Below are 9271 nucleotides of genomic sequence, written 5' to 3'. Positions count from 1 at the left end.
CACAAGAACAGAAAACCAAACACCGCAGGTTCTCACTCATAGGTGGGAACTGAACAATGACATCACTTGGACTCGGGAAGGGGATCATCACACACTGGGGCCTATCATGGGGTGGGGAGGGGGGAGGGATTGCTTTGGATGTTATACCTGATAGAAATGACGAATTGATGGCTGCTGACGAGTTGATGGGTGCAGCACACCAACATGGCACAAGTATACATATGTAACAAACCTGCACGTTATGCACATGTACCCTAGAACTTAAAGTATAATAAAAAAGAAAGAAAGAAAGAAAGAAAGAAATTAAACTAAATTAAAAAAATAAACTCAAAAAAAAAACTTGATACAATTTTTATAAGAAAATAAAATATGGCTATACAGACACTCTCTGTGAGGTAAAGCTAATATTAGAGATATTCAATGGGAAGAGAAACTTCCAGCATATAGATCAGGCAAAGAAGAAATGTTTCCAAGCAAACAAGTCCTTGCTAAGAAGAAATGTTTTAATTCTGTAGCTGCAAGTAAATTGTTGGCTGAAAGAGATCTCTTAAGTTGTCGGCACTCAGAAATACTGACATAACCCTTTGTGGCTGCTCCTCTTTCCCTTGGTTCATGGGTCTCTGGTCTTCAAAAACGTAGCCTGGGCAAATCTTAGATGTTCATCTACATCCAGAGATGCTGGGAACAAAGAATCTACTTCCCCAAAATGAATTGGATATCATGCAAGTCCCAAAGCACAACCTCATTCATTAGGGGCCTTCTAAGGGCTTTCAATTTGAGGGGAGTCCTTCTCGATTCTAGCAGGCCAACTTGCCCAGAAACACTCAGCTCTGTAGATATTCAGCTCAATCACCCCAAGCAAAGTTCTTTAACATAAATGAAACAAGTTTAATATCCTTGGGTAGGGATTATTCCTGGAGACGAGTTGTCATCACATTTACTACACAGGAGTAGGAGGAAGAGTCCAAGGTGCAAGGTGATCTGGCAAAGTAGGCAGTGCTCAAGCATGTGTAAGGACATTGTTTCCCATTTCACTTTCCTATTTTGTAAACTGAGAAATAGCAATGTTCTTCTAAATTATCCCAACTAACTAAAATAGCTTGAAGACTCCAGGAACTGTATATTGGCAACAGTTCAACAGTAAACAAAAGGAATAATAAATGAAGGTTTTAATTATCTCATTTAAATTGGGGTTGTAAATAAACTATGTTAAAGAGCAAACATTGGAATTTATCAAATGTGGAGTCCAGGTACAGACATTGCAAATCGAAATCAGGCAAAAGACCTAAAAATATTGAATAGTTGGATCTTTTCCTCCAGTACTTCAAGTCTGCATTCCTTTTTCCCATGATTCTCTGTTGATTTGCAATTTAAATTGTGGTATCTGTACCACATTTATCGCACCTATTGCTTATCCACATATAAATCTATTTTAGAGCTGAGCACTAAGTTAGAAAGATTTGTTATAAATGTCTTATTTTAATATTTTATGCATGCACTATAATTTGATCCAAAGTGCTGTTTGTCTAAAATACATAACGATGTGTGCTGTGATCGGGCTTCTGTTCTTCAGGAAATATATTTAAGGCAAAACAATTAACTCATCTGTGCATAACACTCGCAGAGTCTGCTCATGTTTTGAATCATTTTAATATACATTCATCTTCCACTCCTTTTATGAAACCGTGTTATAAACTAGGATATGGCGGTCTTACCTTCCCTAGGTCTACATGGGAATCCTTTTCTAATTTTCCTCTCAATCCTCCTTTCCATAGTAAAGGAAACCCTCTTTGAAATTAGCAGGGTTTCTACATGCAGACCTGTGATAAACAAAGCCCAAGAATCTAAATGTAAGGAAAGAAGAAAATATTGATTGAGCCCCTACTAATGCAAGGCACTATCCTAGAGCCTTCAAACATTCCATCTGCTTTAATCCTCATAAAAACTTCTGAAGTGGCTATTAAAATCCCCCATATTACAGATGGAGTCACTGAGGCTTGGGGAAGATACATAAATTACAAAAGCCCTCTTGTGGATGAGTGGTGGGGCTTCTTAGACTCCAAATCTATATTCTTTCCACACGTCTTGCTCCCTCCAGTGCACTCTATTTTAATATAATCAAATTTGAATTAGGACCATTCAATGTAAAGACTAAGTTTTGTGATACATCACTCAGCTCTGTTTTCCAGATTGTTGAAAACATTCTCCAGTGTCTGGTGAGTGACTAAAGAAATTTCATTTGTGATTCAATTCCTACAGTCTCCTGAAGATGATAAGTAAACATGGCTCCATTAAAAACAGTTTTAATGGTGTGAAATATATAAATAAATAAAATGAAAAAGGAAAGGGACCAAAAAGATAGATCCAGTCAATTTAAATCATATGCATCAATTCACACACTGATGCAAAGACTGACCTTAGAAAACATGGAATGGAGGACAAATCCACCTGCACCATCTCAGCACCCTAACAAGCATTATGTGACCAAAACCAGGTAAGTTAAGGAAAGCCTTCCTGACAGGTTAAATGCCTTTATTACAGTCTCTCACAGTACCAAGTACCTTAGCCCTTGTCACAGCTGCAATTTTACATTTGTGGAACTATTTGATTAACGTTGGCTTTTCCTACAGATTATCTCTTTCTTTTTTCTCCTTTCTGTGGCATTCCTGGACCCTAGAACATAGTAGACAGTAATCATTTCTTGAATGAATGAAAGGACAAATGAGTGATTGAATGAATTGTATATTCCTGCTGTTCATTTCACAGGAATTTACCTCATGGTTACACTTAGGTACATATACCCCAGGCCAGCTAGTAAAACCACATCCCTTTTCCATGCCATTTGCTTCTCCTGGTTCTTGCCCTGTAGCCTACTCCCTGCTGTTACTTGAAACCAACCCACCACAGTGTGCCACCTGAAGCAATTACTCTGATTTACCCCACTTAGCAAAGTCCTAATGAGTGCGTGTATGTGTGTTTGTGTGTGTCTATGTATAAGCAAGGATGAGCTCTTAGGACAGGGATAATATCACAGTCTTCCCTTTGCTGGTTACATGTTAAGTCCTGCCAGTGAGATGAAATCATGGTTACTTGGGGGCAAGATAACTGTTCAGCTTTGCATCCCCAGCTCTAAGAATAGTGTTTGCACATAGTAAGGTCTCAACCGTGGAATCATTTGAGACTGAAGCATTCCTGAAGGGAGTGCTCATAGGAGCCTGAAATCATTCTGTAGGGAAGGACAGTGCAGGCTTCTCATAAACTTCAAGTCAAAACAGAAATAGCCTCTGCATCTCCATAGGAAGGTCTTACCTGATGACTTCTCAATTTATCTCTTTCATACCTCCTGGCACACAGACTAAAAGCCTGTGGCCTTGGCAGGGAGACTCAAGTGTCAGCCATTTGCCAATGTCTGCATTCAGCCCATACTTCTGCCCCTCCATCCCCACCATGCATGTTGGCAAGGGATTGTAGGATACCAGATTCATTGGTCTGAAAAGCCTTATGTTCACCAGTAAGGAAATGTGTCTGTTCAGCCAAAATTCATGAATACTGACGTTTTTATCTTAATTGTTAGTTAATTTTCTTCAAACATGCGTTTGCTGATACCTTTGGCAAGAGCTGGTGGTTTTTGCTGATTCAGTTGAATTCAATGAGCAATATACTGAGTTCCTACTATGTGCATGGCATTGTGTTAAGCATAATAGAAGACAAAAAAATTCAGATTAGCACTGGTCTTCAAGGAGTTCGGAGTCTAATAGGCAAGACAGACATTGTGTGCAAATAGCTACACTACAAATACTTGGCCTTTTTTGGTTTCCAGAATTTATAGAGTAGAACTTGTACTGCCAAGAAAATTGCTTAATATTAGGCTCATTGGCAATTCTAAAATGTCTATATAGGGGAGATTTGGAGACAAGGATTTGCTTAGAAGTGGCAGAAAAGCTTGGAGTTGTAATTACATAGCTGTGTATGTAAATCTGAAAAATAAAAGTGCCAGTTCACTTCAAAGACTAAGGAGGAATGTTGGAGATTTAGTGTAAACAAGAGATAACCCTTAGCATCCAAATGGATAAACTTTCAGAAAACCTTAATTCCACTCATTCACTATTTCTTTCCTGGTAATCATCACAATCTTTGATTATCTTACTTATTTATATTTACTTAATGATGTGTGTTCCTCACTGGAATGTAATCTCATGTGTGCAAAGACCTTGTCTATCTTGTTTACTACTGCATCTCTAATGGTTTCTGGCACAAAGTAGGCTCTAGGTAAGTATTTGTTGAATAAATGTATGGTAAATAACAGAGAATACTCATCTTGTTAAAATGTGCACTGGTCTCATACTTTGTCCAATCCCTATGACAAAGAGAAAGAAATACTGATCTTCTTATTGGAATAAAATCAGACTGTAAGGTAGAAGGTAGCACACCATTTTGCCTACAATAATTATTTCATGACATGTCATTTGTTATGAACAATGGAGGTAGTGGTAATTATATTCTTTATTGTTATATTTAAGTGCCTTTGAAAGAAAAGTGCACAAAAAAGAAGACCTAAAAACAAAACTACAAGAGGATGTCAAGGTCAGTACCTCTAGTGAAATCCTCTAATTGGCCAACACTCATCTTCCGGAGAAGAAGCTTCCTAGCCTCATTTCTCCGTCCAAAAGCTTACTTGTCAGTGTGCCTTTCTCTGTCCAACTTTTTTTTCCCAAGTAACATCCCTGAAGATGAGAAAGCCCCTGCTGAGAACACTTGTCTGGCATCCTGGGAAGGACTCAAGAGGACCGTTCATCTATTTAGTGACAGAATTTTCCATGCTCAGTAAATTCTGTTGCTTGGTAATTGCAACTTTGTGTGTTGTGTATTCCCTCTCTAGTGCTCTAGATCCCTCTTTGCTTTTATGGTTATAGAGCTGGTACCCTGTAGAAAGTATATTCTGGGTATTCAATGATCTTAAAAGCTTTGAACAGCAATCTCTCTATTTCCTGTCTTGAGTACTCAAGAGGTTGTATACCTCCAGAAATTAACTATGTAATCTTAACAAGAGGAGATAATAAGAACAACAACAAAAAAACCCCACTGTTTCTCCAACTTGAGTATATATTCCCATCAAAATAGTTGGAAAGCTTGAAATGGAATAGCAAGTCATTTCTAAAAGGAAAAAAAATCGATTGGCTAATTATAGTTAATTTCTCTTTTACACTAATTATTTCTATATGATTTCCTGATTAAAAGGAATTTAGGCTAGAACTTGATGCTAGAAGAAGCAGACAGCAGATTAGAGCACCTTCGCTCCAGAGAGAACAACTCTTTCCCAGATCCAGACAGAAGACTGAATCCCAGGCAGTCACTTTATACATAAATGCCACTAATCACAAGGTGAGAATGTGGGTGGCTTTCTTCAATAAATCAGAGAGTTTAATCTTGCCTGTTGTCTAGCAGAAGGTAGGCTCATTAAATTGTTGTTCCATTATTCACCATCCAAATCCATTCCAAAGACAGAAAGAAAGAGAGAAAAAAGCCCTCATTAGTTTATTGATGGTTTTTGGTGTCATCTTTGAAGATAAAAAGTCAGGTTGTTAGCAGTGTTCTAAACCTATATGAAATATATGCCAATCTGATTCATACCTATATTTGTATCTGTGCCTGCCTTGGGCCACATTCGTTCATAAAAGATCCATCCCTGATCTATCATCTTTGGCCAAGGCAGATGGAGGCAGGGAATGAATCAAGGTCATATGGGAAATTTTTAAACAGTGCACTGGCACTCCCAGCAAAATCATTTGGTGCTAAAGAACACCCTTTACCAAACTTCCAACCAGTCTCCTATGTTTACTCCTGTTTACTTCCTTCATAGACACCCTCTCAATGTATAATTACCATGTTACAATGTTTATTTATATTTACTTGTTGACCATTTGTCTAACCTTTAGAAAGTAACACCATGTGTGCAAAGACCTTGTGACAAGTCCACTAGGACCTAAAGAGATCATTGCCCGTTCCCTTATTTCTACCACCCTTTCATTCTCAAGACTTTGAATATCATTAAGGAAACCTTTCCCCACTAAATACTTTTATCAGTTTTATTTTTAATTAGATTACATTCAGTGTTTAGAAAACTTTACTTCCTATTTTCACATGGCACCTTAGTCCCTTGGTGTCATAACTGGTTGCAAGCAACAGAAACTCACTCATAACAGTGGGAAGTCAAGGGGAATGAAGTTCATTATAGGGACATAAAGAAGTTTCATGGGATCCAAAAATACTGTAGAGCCAGTCATGAGAACTCAGCAAACACAGAGAAACAGGCAGCCTCAGAGATTCCTTCTCTTTCGTGGGGGTGGTGTTTTTTTCTTTGCTCTATGGTTTCTTCATAACTTTGATTTATGCATAACTATCAAGGCCACAGTTAACCCTCCTCTTCTTACAGTCTTTAAATGTATGCGCCTACTGATAACTAACAATTGTGTCTCTGTACTCAACTATAAAATCAAGGAGGAAGGAATAGGATTGGCTTAATCCTTCTTTTAGGAATGCACCAAGACATGTCACTGACATGCATATCTGAAGTTGTTCCCTGCCACCCCCACCCCCCGCCACCCCCATCATCAGAGGTCTATCATCACTGGCCATGGCAAGCAGGGAAGAGAATGGATCAGGGTCACATGGGAAGCAGGGGCTACACATGGGCAGAGCCCTGGGAAAAGGGCCAGTAGTAGGCAATGCACAAGACATGGTGAGGCACTTCTCAGTTCCTATCAGTCACAGAACTTATAAGTGTCTTAGAACATATTCCATGTAGTTCAGATGATGCAGTACACTCTTGTCTCCCATGGACACATAAAAACATAATGACTAAGAAACATGAGTACACCTTTCACAACAGATTATGCAGAATATCTGCTAGTATATTCCTCTTTCCAATCTTTTGTCATGAGTACTTGAACAATAATGAATATTTTGCTTGTTAGTAAGAAAATAGCTAATTCTATGATGGCTATTATGTGTCAGACACTGTTCTAAGCTCTTTACATTTATCAAGTAATTTAATTCTCACACAATCCTTATGAGGTAGGTACAATTATTAATCCAATTTTGAGATAAGGGAACTTGATCACAGAGCTTAGCTACCACAGAGCTATTAAATGATGGGGCCAGAATTTGAAGATAGCTCACTTAAATATCCAAAAAAAATTAGTAACTGATAATATAAAGTGCCATTTGATTCTAAATCCCCTCTTGATAAAAGAAGCTTTACTAGTGCTGTGTTTTGATGACAACTAATATGAAGGGTCAACTTTGTGCCTTGCCAAAGTCTAGGTTGTATGCAGCTTTATGTTTCACCTGGCATTATCCAGTTATTTTAAGAATAATACTCAGAATTTAAAGAGGTTTCTACTACTAAAATACAGAGACTCCAAAGGAAGTCTCTCTCAGTTCTTAGATCATCATGACTTAGGAGGAGAAGATGTCACCCTCAACCACTGGCTCTCATTGTTGAAGGGAGAAGAACACTGATCAGTCTCACCCCAGGAGATTTCCCTAGCCTGCCCTTTTCACTTCCATTTTCAGAGATTTTTTTATTTCACCCTCTTGATAAACAAAAACAGATTTCTGGGAGAAAAAATAGCATAACAACTTTTTTTTTTTCTCAGAAAGCCACTTTCACGGCAGATGGAACTCAGCATGCTATCGCCCAAATCTTTAGCAAACCTGAAATCCAAAGAGCCCCTTATACCAAGGACCACGCATCATCCCATTTTGTGTCTCTTTAACTGACACTTTGAACCAGTGTACACTTCCTTAATCTGGTCCCATTATCAGCCTAATAACACCTCCCGATATTCATAAATGCCTAGCAAGACTTTCAGCTATTTTGTACGAAGAAGAAATATCCAGCTAAATTGAGAAGATTACCACATCACCACATACATCAGTGACAGGCTCTGTGCTATTACAGTTGATTTTTGTTGACAGTTGGCTGTAGGCAGTTGTGTTTCAAATGCCTTTTTTCACTGGGAAATTAAACAAAATCCCATGCAAAATGCAGCCCTCCAGTTCAAAAACTATAAATCCCAAATTAGCATTTCATACTTTAAAAGGTAGCACAGCACAATTTTCCATTGAAAGGTCTGTGCAGTTGACACAAATGGGTGCTTCAGACATGACATTAATGCTACTGGTGCCGTTTAAGAAAGCCACCTTTTCAGATATTATTTTCCTTTCTCAATAATCTGCATATACTATAGTTCTTGCCTATGGAAGGAAAAAAAAGAGGAAGAAGGAAAAAAATCTGAATTACTGCTTCAAGTAAATTATGTTCCTCCGAATTTCTAAACAGTAAGTGAAAGAAAAATGAGTAATTAAATCCCCACAAAGAGAAGAGGGAAAACCTAGGCAGTCAAAGGTTACAAGTCACTTCTTCCACTAAACATTATGAAAAAAAAGGTACTTCTATCAGCTAGCAAGGCATCTGTGTCTAGAACAGGCCTAATATAAGAGCTTCCCGACTTTGATACAAGTTAAAGTCCTGTTTACCACAATTCTAATGTGTGGGGTGAAAGTCATGGGACTGACATCAAATAGGGGTATTTGATTCTTAAGACTGGAAATCTATTTTCCTTCTTACCCAGGAGACTCTTCAGAGTAAAAGAGTTTTAAACAGTGCCATTGCTTCATCCAGGAACAATTGCTATTTAACTGGAAAACCAAAAAAAGACAATAGTTGTCAGTCCGGGACACATATATATTTAGAGAAAGAAATGCCATGTTTATTTCTGGACTGTGGCACAAACATAAAATACTACTCAGGCGATTTTATTTCAATCCTTTAGCAAACATCTCACTAACAGCGCTTGATTCTTAGCCTTATAAAGTCAAATGTCCAGTGGTGGGAACCATTGTGCAAAAGCCAAATGGGAAAGAATAATCACAGCCCTGATCCTTGACCACTTTCAAAATTTGAAGTAGGACAAAAATTTGAACTTTTAAAAATAAGAGTTAATGTCCCAGAAGTTCACATGGTCAAAGGAAAACCACCAACTCAATTCCAAATGGTGAGCATGTGAAAAATGAATGTTAGAGCTACATTTATCTTAGTGATGGTTAAATGCATGGGACCCAGTTCGGGTAAGGAATGGAAAACTTACTTCACCAAAACTGCTGCAAACCCCATACCTCCCCACCTAGGATTTTTTCTGGATCAAATGATTCAGATGTAAGAATATCATTCCACATTTTTTTTTCCCTTTTTTTTTAATTTTTTTTT

This window comes from Rhinopithecus bieti, unplaced genomic scaffold (assembly GCF_001698545.2).
Source record: "Rhinopithecus bieti isolate Rb0 unplaced genomic scaffold, ASM169854v2 scaffold_30775, whole genome shotgun sequence".
Classification (NCBI taxonomy): Eukaryota; Metazoa; Chordata; class Mammalia; order Primates; family Cercopithecidae; genus Rhinopithecus; species Rhinopithecus bieti.
This window is presented reverse-complemented; position numbering follows the sequence as displayed.